This window comes from Bufo gargarizans, chromosome 3 (genome assembly GCF_014858855.1).
Source record: "Bufo gargarizans isolate SCDJY-AF-19 chromosome 3, ASM1485885v1, whole genome shotgun sequence".
NCBI lineage: Eukaryota > Metazoa > Chordata > Amphibia > Anura > Bufonidae > Bufo > Bufo gargarizans.
The window spans coordinates 9,373,033-9,381,267 of record NC_058082.1 but is presented as its reverse complement, the minus strand read 5'-3'; positions in this window follow the sequence as shown (position 1 = coordinate 9,381,267).

Below are 8,235 nucleotides of genomic sequence, written 5' to 3'. Positions count from 1 at the left end.
ATGTATGTACACAGTGACTGCGCCAGCAGAATAGTGAGTGCAGCTTTGGAGTATAATACAGGATGTAACTTAGAATATTATTTTTCTTGACCAGGTTGAGAAGTTGTTCTTCAGAATTATACAGTTGGGTAGATTTAGATGTGACAAAAAAAAAATACATTTCGTTGACTATAACATAAAAGAAAATAAGAATAATGTGATCCTCATTGAAGAAATGATGCTTGTGACGGATGCCACTCCTCGTGCCCGCTTGACGTCACCTACTGTACGTTGAGCTCACGAGACACAGTATGGTCTCTTGTTGCCAAAGCGTGACGTTGCGCCCTCCAGAGGAGCCGGTAAGGTCAGCTTGGTACAGTTTACAGAGAGGCAACAAGCTGAGAGGGCATTTTCACTGCCGCAGTGAAAACAGCGCTTCCCCAGCCCGGGAAATCTGCCACAGCTTCTCGTTTGATATAAGCCCGGTCCGCTAACGGGATTATACAAGGTGAGAAACCAACCCGCGGTAGCTTATAACTAGGCCGAAACACGATTCATGATAGAGATACAAGACAGCACAAGATTAAATTATATATTGAATTGCCTTAAGGGCACACTAGATATAACACTATACACACAGAATATATACAATGGTCTGAGGTTACAGATACGGGTGATATAGGTACAACAGGTTTAAGCAGAGCAAAAGTCAGTTACCGGGTAGATGAAAGTTTCTTTGGGTTATGAGGTGGAATAGTCCTTGACTGTAGTCACGGGGGGCCAGTGATGTCAGCTGGTTTCCGGTCTCTCCAAACACATTGGCACGATGTGACCCCCTTCAGAAAAGACACCGCCCGCTGGCTTGTATGCTCTTATGACCTGTAGCTGGCCGCTCCCCTCCCCACCTCTCGGAAGGGTCCACCCTTCCTTCTCTGGTGCTGGCAGCATATGACCCATAAAACCTCTTAGGGCTCATAGCCCCAGACCAGAATGTCACAGGATGATAGTTCCAGGCCCAATTGATCCACTGTCACGGCTGTTTGAGGGTAACAAGAGCAAACACAGTGAAAAGAGCTACTGACCGGACCCAAACTAGGGAAGATAAGGGGTGACCCCTGTCAGACCCTCAAAGCTCTCCCTATGCTGCTAAAGCACATGCCTGGATCCAAATGGTGGAAGGAGGCATGCCCGCGTACCTCAGACTGATGGCCACTGTAACCCCTACAATAGTGGAAGGGGCACGGCCACCGGTGCCCTACTCAGTATATGGAGGGAACCGTGGCCACCTCAGATCCAGTCAGAAAATAACCAGGTAAACAACAATATCTGCACACTTAGCTGAAGGAGATGCAGCCGCAGAGAAGACGGATCCAAGGACAGCTGGCAATATCCGGATTGCTTGCTGCAGCAGAAACCAGGTCCAGTGAACTGATAGCTTACAAGTGAAGTTACTCAAGCCAGAGCTACAACTGAAATGAGAAATATAATCCACGCCCTGCAACAGGAGGAGGGGTGATTTAAAGGCAGGAAAATCAACTGCAGGAGAAACAGCTGAGAGTAAAGACCTCATCACAGGGGCGGAGAAACAGAACAGTGAGAACACCTCCAAGCTCTAAGTGACATCATCGCAGGGGTGGAGACACAGAGCTGTGAGAACTTCTCAAAGCTCTGGTAGTGACATCCACCTGGGTTCCGGCTACAACCAGAGTCCAAGCATGGTACCGTTATTTAGTTTCTGTGGGGAGATATGTATAGCTCCCCTCCCGGGCATCCTAGCCTCAAGCCAGGACCCCGTGGATATTTGGCCTTGCCCCAGGATCGCAAAAAGATAACCGAATTATGCCTGTGATGGACGGACGATTCATAATTCCCTATGAAATGTAGGTGCCAACATGTATGGGAGGTATCATTGATCCTGGGCAAAGGCTGAGACCTCCTGCTGGGGGTTTTCCTGCAGGATTAGCTTGCCTCCAACCTGGTTGGTTGAGATGTGACTTTATCCACCTTGGTCCTCCTTGAAGCCTGGACCCCTGGGGCTTCCTCCCTTGCTAACTGACATAAGATGGCTAGGGGGGATGAGAACATATTTTGCATGTATACTGACTGTGTACATACCAAAAGGTGAATTAAATGACAATCATGGCTGCCAATAAATGATAATCCATATTCCTCACACCTCCCCCTTTAGAGGGCTCTCTGGTGGCGAATGGCAAAGTGGTATGGCTGGAGTGCCAGGCTCCCGCGTACCCACCTTAAATTTGTTTCTGAGGAATAGAGTCATCCAGACCGATCACGACACTGAGGCCATAATTACTGGCCTCAGTCGGTACAAACGGCCACGTGAAGTCAGCTGCCCGTGGTACTGGGAAGGGCATCTTTCAGTGCCTGGAAGGCCGTCTCGCAGTCGGTTGTCCAATCGACTGCGGAGGGCAGCTTCTTCCTGGTGCGTTCCGTCAGGGGCCCCGCCAGGCTACTATATTGGGTTGCGAACCCCGTATAGTACCCGGCGGTGAGCAGGAAGGACATCACCTGGTTCTTGTCCTGGAGGGTGGGCCAGTATGCGCTGGCATCCACTCTCCCAGGCTCCGGTTCTGAAGCTTCCCTGCCTGCCCGGAGCCCCTCACTTATGCCCAGCTGGCACTTTCCTGGTGTAATGGTCAAGCCTGCCTGGCAGATCTGCCCGGGTCGATGACTGGGATTGGCCCCTCGGGCGCTGGGGACACGTGGCTTTGAAGTGTCCTGGCTTTTTACACAGGTGGCAAAGTCGGTGTTCCCCCACCGACGTGGAAAGTGATGCCGGGGCCGGTGTCCACTTGGGCCTTGGGGCAGCAGGGGCAGAGTGTGTCTTACCCCCCCTCCAGCCGACAGGTTTCCGGGCCTCTGAAGTACTGTTGTTGGTGTATTCATTGGCCAGGGCTACTGTTGCGGAGGCCCCCTTTGGCTTCCAGTCGCAGAGGTACTGCTGTAGGTCTTCCGGGAAATTCCACAAGAACTGCTCTGTGGCGATGAGCTCCTTCAGCTGCTGGACGGTGGTGAGCTCTAATCCTGTGGTGACCGTTTTCAGCAGGGCTCGCATGTGATCGGCCTAGCTCTGCGTAGAACCCCGCTGCAAATTCATGAGCTTTTTCTGGTACAACTCAGGGGTTAAATTGTACTGCCGGACCAGAGCCTGTTTGATGTCCTTATAGCTCAGGATGGTCTTGCTGGGCAGGTACAAAAGATTTCAAGGGCTTTTCCCCTGAGACGTGGCATGAGGAATCTGACCCACAGGTCCTCTGGCAGCTGGTACTGATGGCAGGCCGTCCCAAATGCCAACAAAAAGGTGTCCAGGTCCCCATCTTTGTCCAGTAGGGGAAAGTCCTCTGCCCGCAGTTTGGGAATCTGGACCTCTGGAGACTCACATTGGGCTGGAGAGGGCTGCTGGAGTTGGAGCTGGAACACTCGCAGCTGATGCTCACTCTCGACCTGCTCGAGTCGTTCTGAAGCTTCTGCTAGCTCGCAACGCTCTGCAGCCGCCAGGAGCTCAGTCTCCGGCCTGGAGACGGTCCAGGGCAGCTTGTAGGAGAGCAGCCGAGCCTGCCAGGGTGGGGGGATGGGCAGGTGGAGTGAGGCCCACCACGGACCTCACCTCTGGCAACTAGCTCCTTGGGGAGATTTGGCTGTTCTCCCCCTCGCCTTGAATAAAGTTACCTTCTACCTTCTCTCTGCCCCCTATCTGGACTACATCCTCCCAGCCATCATTCATAGCCTCGGCCATCTCCTTAGCCTTGCTTCTTGTGTAACTGGCCATCATTGCAACGGATAGTCACTGACACAGACTGCCACCTGATGCACACACACCTTATTGTATTTGCACTCAGACTGTCTAGTGTTGAGCTGATCTTAAGACTCCAGCGGCATAAGCTACTGCTGGTCGTCTTTAGTGACTGGAAGTATGGGTCTCACACTCACACACACTAGTATCTCGATCCCACTTTGCTGCCACCAATATGTGATGGATACCACGCCTCGTGCCCGCTTGACGTCACCTACATCGAGCTCACGAGACGCAGTATGGTCACTTGTTACGCCCCCCAGAGGAGCGGGTAAGGTCAGCTTGGTACAGTTTACACAGACACTTTCTGTCCACCCGGGCACAAGCTGAGGAGGCCAGTGAAAACAGCACTTCCTCAGCCCGGGAAATCTGCCACCAGCTTCTCGTTTGATATAAGCCCGGTCCGCTAACGGGACTATATAGGGTGAGAAACCAACCCGCGGTAGCTTATATCAAGGCCGAAACACGGACGTGGGGATTTGTGATCGAGATACAAGACAGCACAAGATTAAATTATATATTGAATCGCCTTAAGGGCACACTAGATATAACACTATACAGACAGAATACATACAATGGTCTGAGGTTACAGATACAGGTGATATAGGTACAAGAGGGTTAAGCAGAGCAAAAGTCAGTTACCGGGTAGATGAAAGTTTCTTTTGGTTATGAGGTGGAATAGTCCTTGGCTGCAGTCATGGGGGGGCAGTGATGTCAGCTTGTTCCCTGTCTCTCCAAACACATTGGCACGATGTGACCCCCTTCTGAAAAGACAACGCCCACCAGCTTGCATGGGCTTATAACCTGTAGCTGGCCGCGCCCCGCTTCTGGGAAGGGTCCACCCCTCCTTCTCTGGTGCAAATGACCCATAAAACCTCTTAGGGCTCATAGCCCCAGACTAGAATGTCGCAGGAAGATGGTTCCAGGCCCAATTAACCCGCCTGGGTTCCGGCTACAACTAGAGTCCCAGCATGGTACCGTTATTTGGTTTCTGTGGGGAGATATGTATATCTCCCCTCCCAGGCATCCTAGCCTCAAGGCAGGACCACCGAAGATGTTTGGCTTTGCCCCAGGATCACAAAAAGATAACCGAATTATGCCTGCGATGGACGGACAATTCATCATTCCTTATGAAATGTAGGCGCCAACATGTCTGGGAGGTATCATTTATCCTGGGCAAAGGCTGAGACCTCCTGCTGAGGGTTTTCCTGCAGGATTAGCTTGCCTCCAAACTGGCTGGTTGAGATGTGACTTTATCCACCTGGGGCCTCCTTGAAGCCTGGACCCCTGGGGCTTCCTCCCTTGCTAGCTGACATAAGATGGCTAGGGGGGTGAGAACACATTTTGCATGTACACTGACTGTACAGAAGGTGAATCAAATGACAATCATGGCTGCCAATAAATGATAACCCATGTCCCTCACAATGCTAATGAAATCTATGGGTCTTATGAGTGAGCCTCACTTTCTAGTTCTACTGGTACCACCATGACAGGCTCTGTGAATCTGGTCTCCTATTCTATGGTCAGTGTTACATTCAGGACAAGCCCTTGTAGGATATTTCTATTGTCTGAGGGAAACGGCGGTCATCATCATAACCACGGATCAAGGAGTGTGGGGTTCCACGGCAAACATTGTGTCTCTGCCTTTTCATTTACGGAGACGCTGTCGCCTTATGTTCCCCAAGTGATAACAATTCTGAAACATCTTGTCCTATAACCCTATGTGGTGATTAGGGATGAGCGAATTTCATGTTATGAAATTCATTTGCGCTTCGTTTGGTGGTAAAAGCAGAATTGCGTTATGGATTCTGTTACCACGTAGAAAAGAATTACGATATGGTCTGTGGTAACGGAATCCATAACGCAATTCTGCTTTTACCACCAAATGAAGAGCAAACGCATTTTAAAATATGAAATTCGCTCATCTCTAGTGGTGATGTTCCTATATTATTCCTAATGGAACTTTATAACTGCATTAGCATCTGGTTTATAAACGAATTAGTGACCGGGTGTTACCTTTTGGACGTTTGTCCCTGCGTAGTCGGCCACTGGCAGCACTTGTTGGATAGTGTCAGACTCTGCTAGGACACCCCCCCCACCCTCCCTAATTGGTAATATTCTCTTGTACAGAACTACTAGCAGGAATAATAGAGGAATGGAAGAACATAGAATTATATGAAAAGAGTATCCAGAAATGTGGAATGCAGACAACTCCTCTCCAAGCACTTACCCTCCTCATGGTCTTGAAAAGTGATGCCATCTATTATTAGCTTGCTGTCACACCTTTCAGGGGAGGATGAGGGTGATCCTTCATTGTCCTTGTTCAGAGACCCTTAGTCCTGCTCAAACATCCAAAGACCTTGTTACAATGTATCAGCGTACATAAGATCCATGAGATATTTGAGCTGCTACTTTGTTAACTCGCGTACACTTTGCAGAGCAGGTTCCCAGGCTTTGAATGATTATATTTAGAGTTGAGCGAACACCTGGATGTTCGGGTTCGAGAAGTTCGGCCGAACATCCCGGAAATGTTCGGGTTCGGGATCCGAACCCGATCCGAACTTCGTCCCGAACCCGAACCCCATTGAAGTCAATGGGGACCCGAACTTTTCGGCACTAAAAAGGCTGTAAAACAGCCCAGGAAAGAGCTAGAGGGCTGCAAAAGGCAGCAACATGTAGGTAAATCCCCTGCAAACAAATGTGGATAGGGAAATGAATTAAAATAAAAATTAAATAAATAAAAATTAACCAAAATCAATTGGAGAGAGGTTCCATAGCAGAGAATCTGGCTTCCCGTCACCCACCACTGGAACAGTCCATTCTCAGATATTTAGGCCCCGGCACCCAGGCAGAGGAGAGAGGTCCCGTAACAGAGAATCTGGCTTCATGTCAGCAGAGAATTAGTCTGCATGTCATAGCAGAGAATGAGGCTTCACGTCAGCCACCACTGCAACAGTCCATTGGCATATATTTAGGCCCAGCACCCAGGCAGAGGAGAGAGGTCCCGTAACAGACAATCTGGCTTCATGTCAGCAGAGAATCAGTCTGCATGTCATAGCAGAGAATCAGGCTTCACGTCACCCACCACTGCAACAGTCCATTGTCATAAATTTAGGCCCAGCACTAGTGTTGAGCGGCATGTCCCATATTCGAATTCGCGAAATTTTGTGAATATTCGAAAGAATATTCGTAAAATATTCGCGATTATTCAAATTCGTTATTATTTCGCATATGCGATAATTCGAATTTTCGCATCGCATAATACATATGCTATGCAAAATTCACATGTGCGCTAATGAAATCGCCTTACGAAGATTCGCAACTCAATTCAATCACTAATGTATGAATGCAATGCCCTTTGCCTCTGTTCTGGGACAAGTGTAGATATTCGCATGTGCGCTAATAAAATCGCCTTACGAAGATTCGCACCTCAATCACTTTCTAGGGAATGTGAGACTTTTGGGAATCAATCGAGATACAGTGGGGGGTGATGACAGTAGTTGACAGAGTACAGATCAATGTAATCTGTAAGGTGGAAAGTAAAATAAAAAATACGAATATTCGTAAATCGAATTTTACGAAGTTCTACGTATTCGCGAATATGGTGCTATACTATATGAATGCACAGGCCTTTGCCTCTCTGTTCTGGGGACAAGTGTAGATATTTGCATTTGCGTTAATAAAATCGCCTTACGAAGATTCGCAGCTCAATTCAATCACTAATGTATGAATGCAAAGCCCTTTGCCTCTGTTCTGGGACAAGTGTAGATATTCGCATGTGCGCTAATAAAATCGCCTTACGAAGATTCGCAACTCAATTCACTAATGTATGAATGCAAAGCCCTTTGCCTCTGTTCTGGGACGTGCCGATATTCGCATGTGCGCTAATAAAATCGCCTTACGAAGATTCGCGCCTCAATCACTTTCTAGGCAATGTGAGTAAGATCTGAGCTGTTGGACCTTTGGGAAACAATCAATTATATGTGTACTGTAATTTTGTGGGGGGGGGGGGAAAAAACAAAAAACGAATATTCGTTTTTACGAATATATAGCACTATATTCGAAATATTCGCGAAATCGCGAAGTTGCGATATTCGCGAAAAAAATTTGCTTTTCGAATATTCGCGCTCAACACTACCCAGCACCCAGGCAGAGGAGAGAGGTCCCGTAACAGACAATCTGGCTTCATGTCAGCAGAGAATCAGTCTGCATGTCATAGCAGAGAATGAGGCTTCACGTCAGCCACCACTGCAACAGTCCATTGGCATATATTTAGGCCCAGCACCCAGGCAGAGGAGGGAGGTCCCGTAACAGACAATCTGGCTTCATGTCAGCAGAGAATCAGTCTTCATATCATAGCAGAGAATCAGGCTTCACGTCAGCCACCACTGTAAGAGTCCATTGGCATATATTTAGGCCCAGCACACACACAGGCAGAGGAG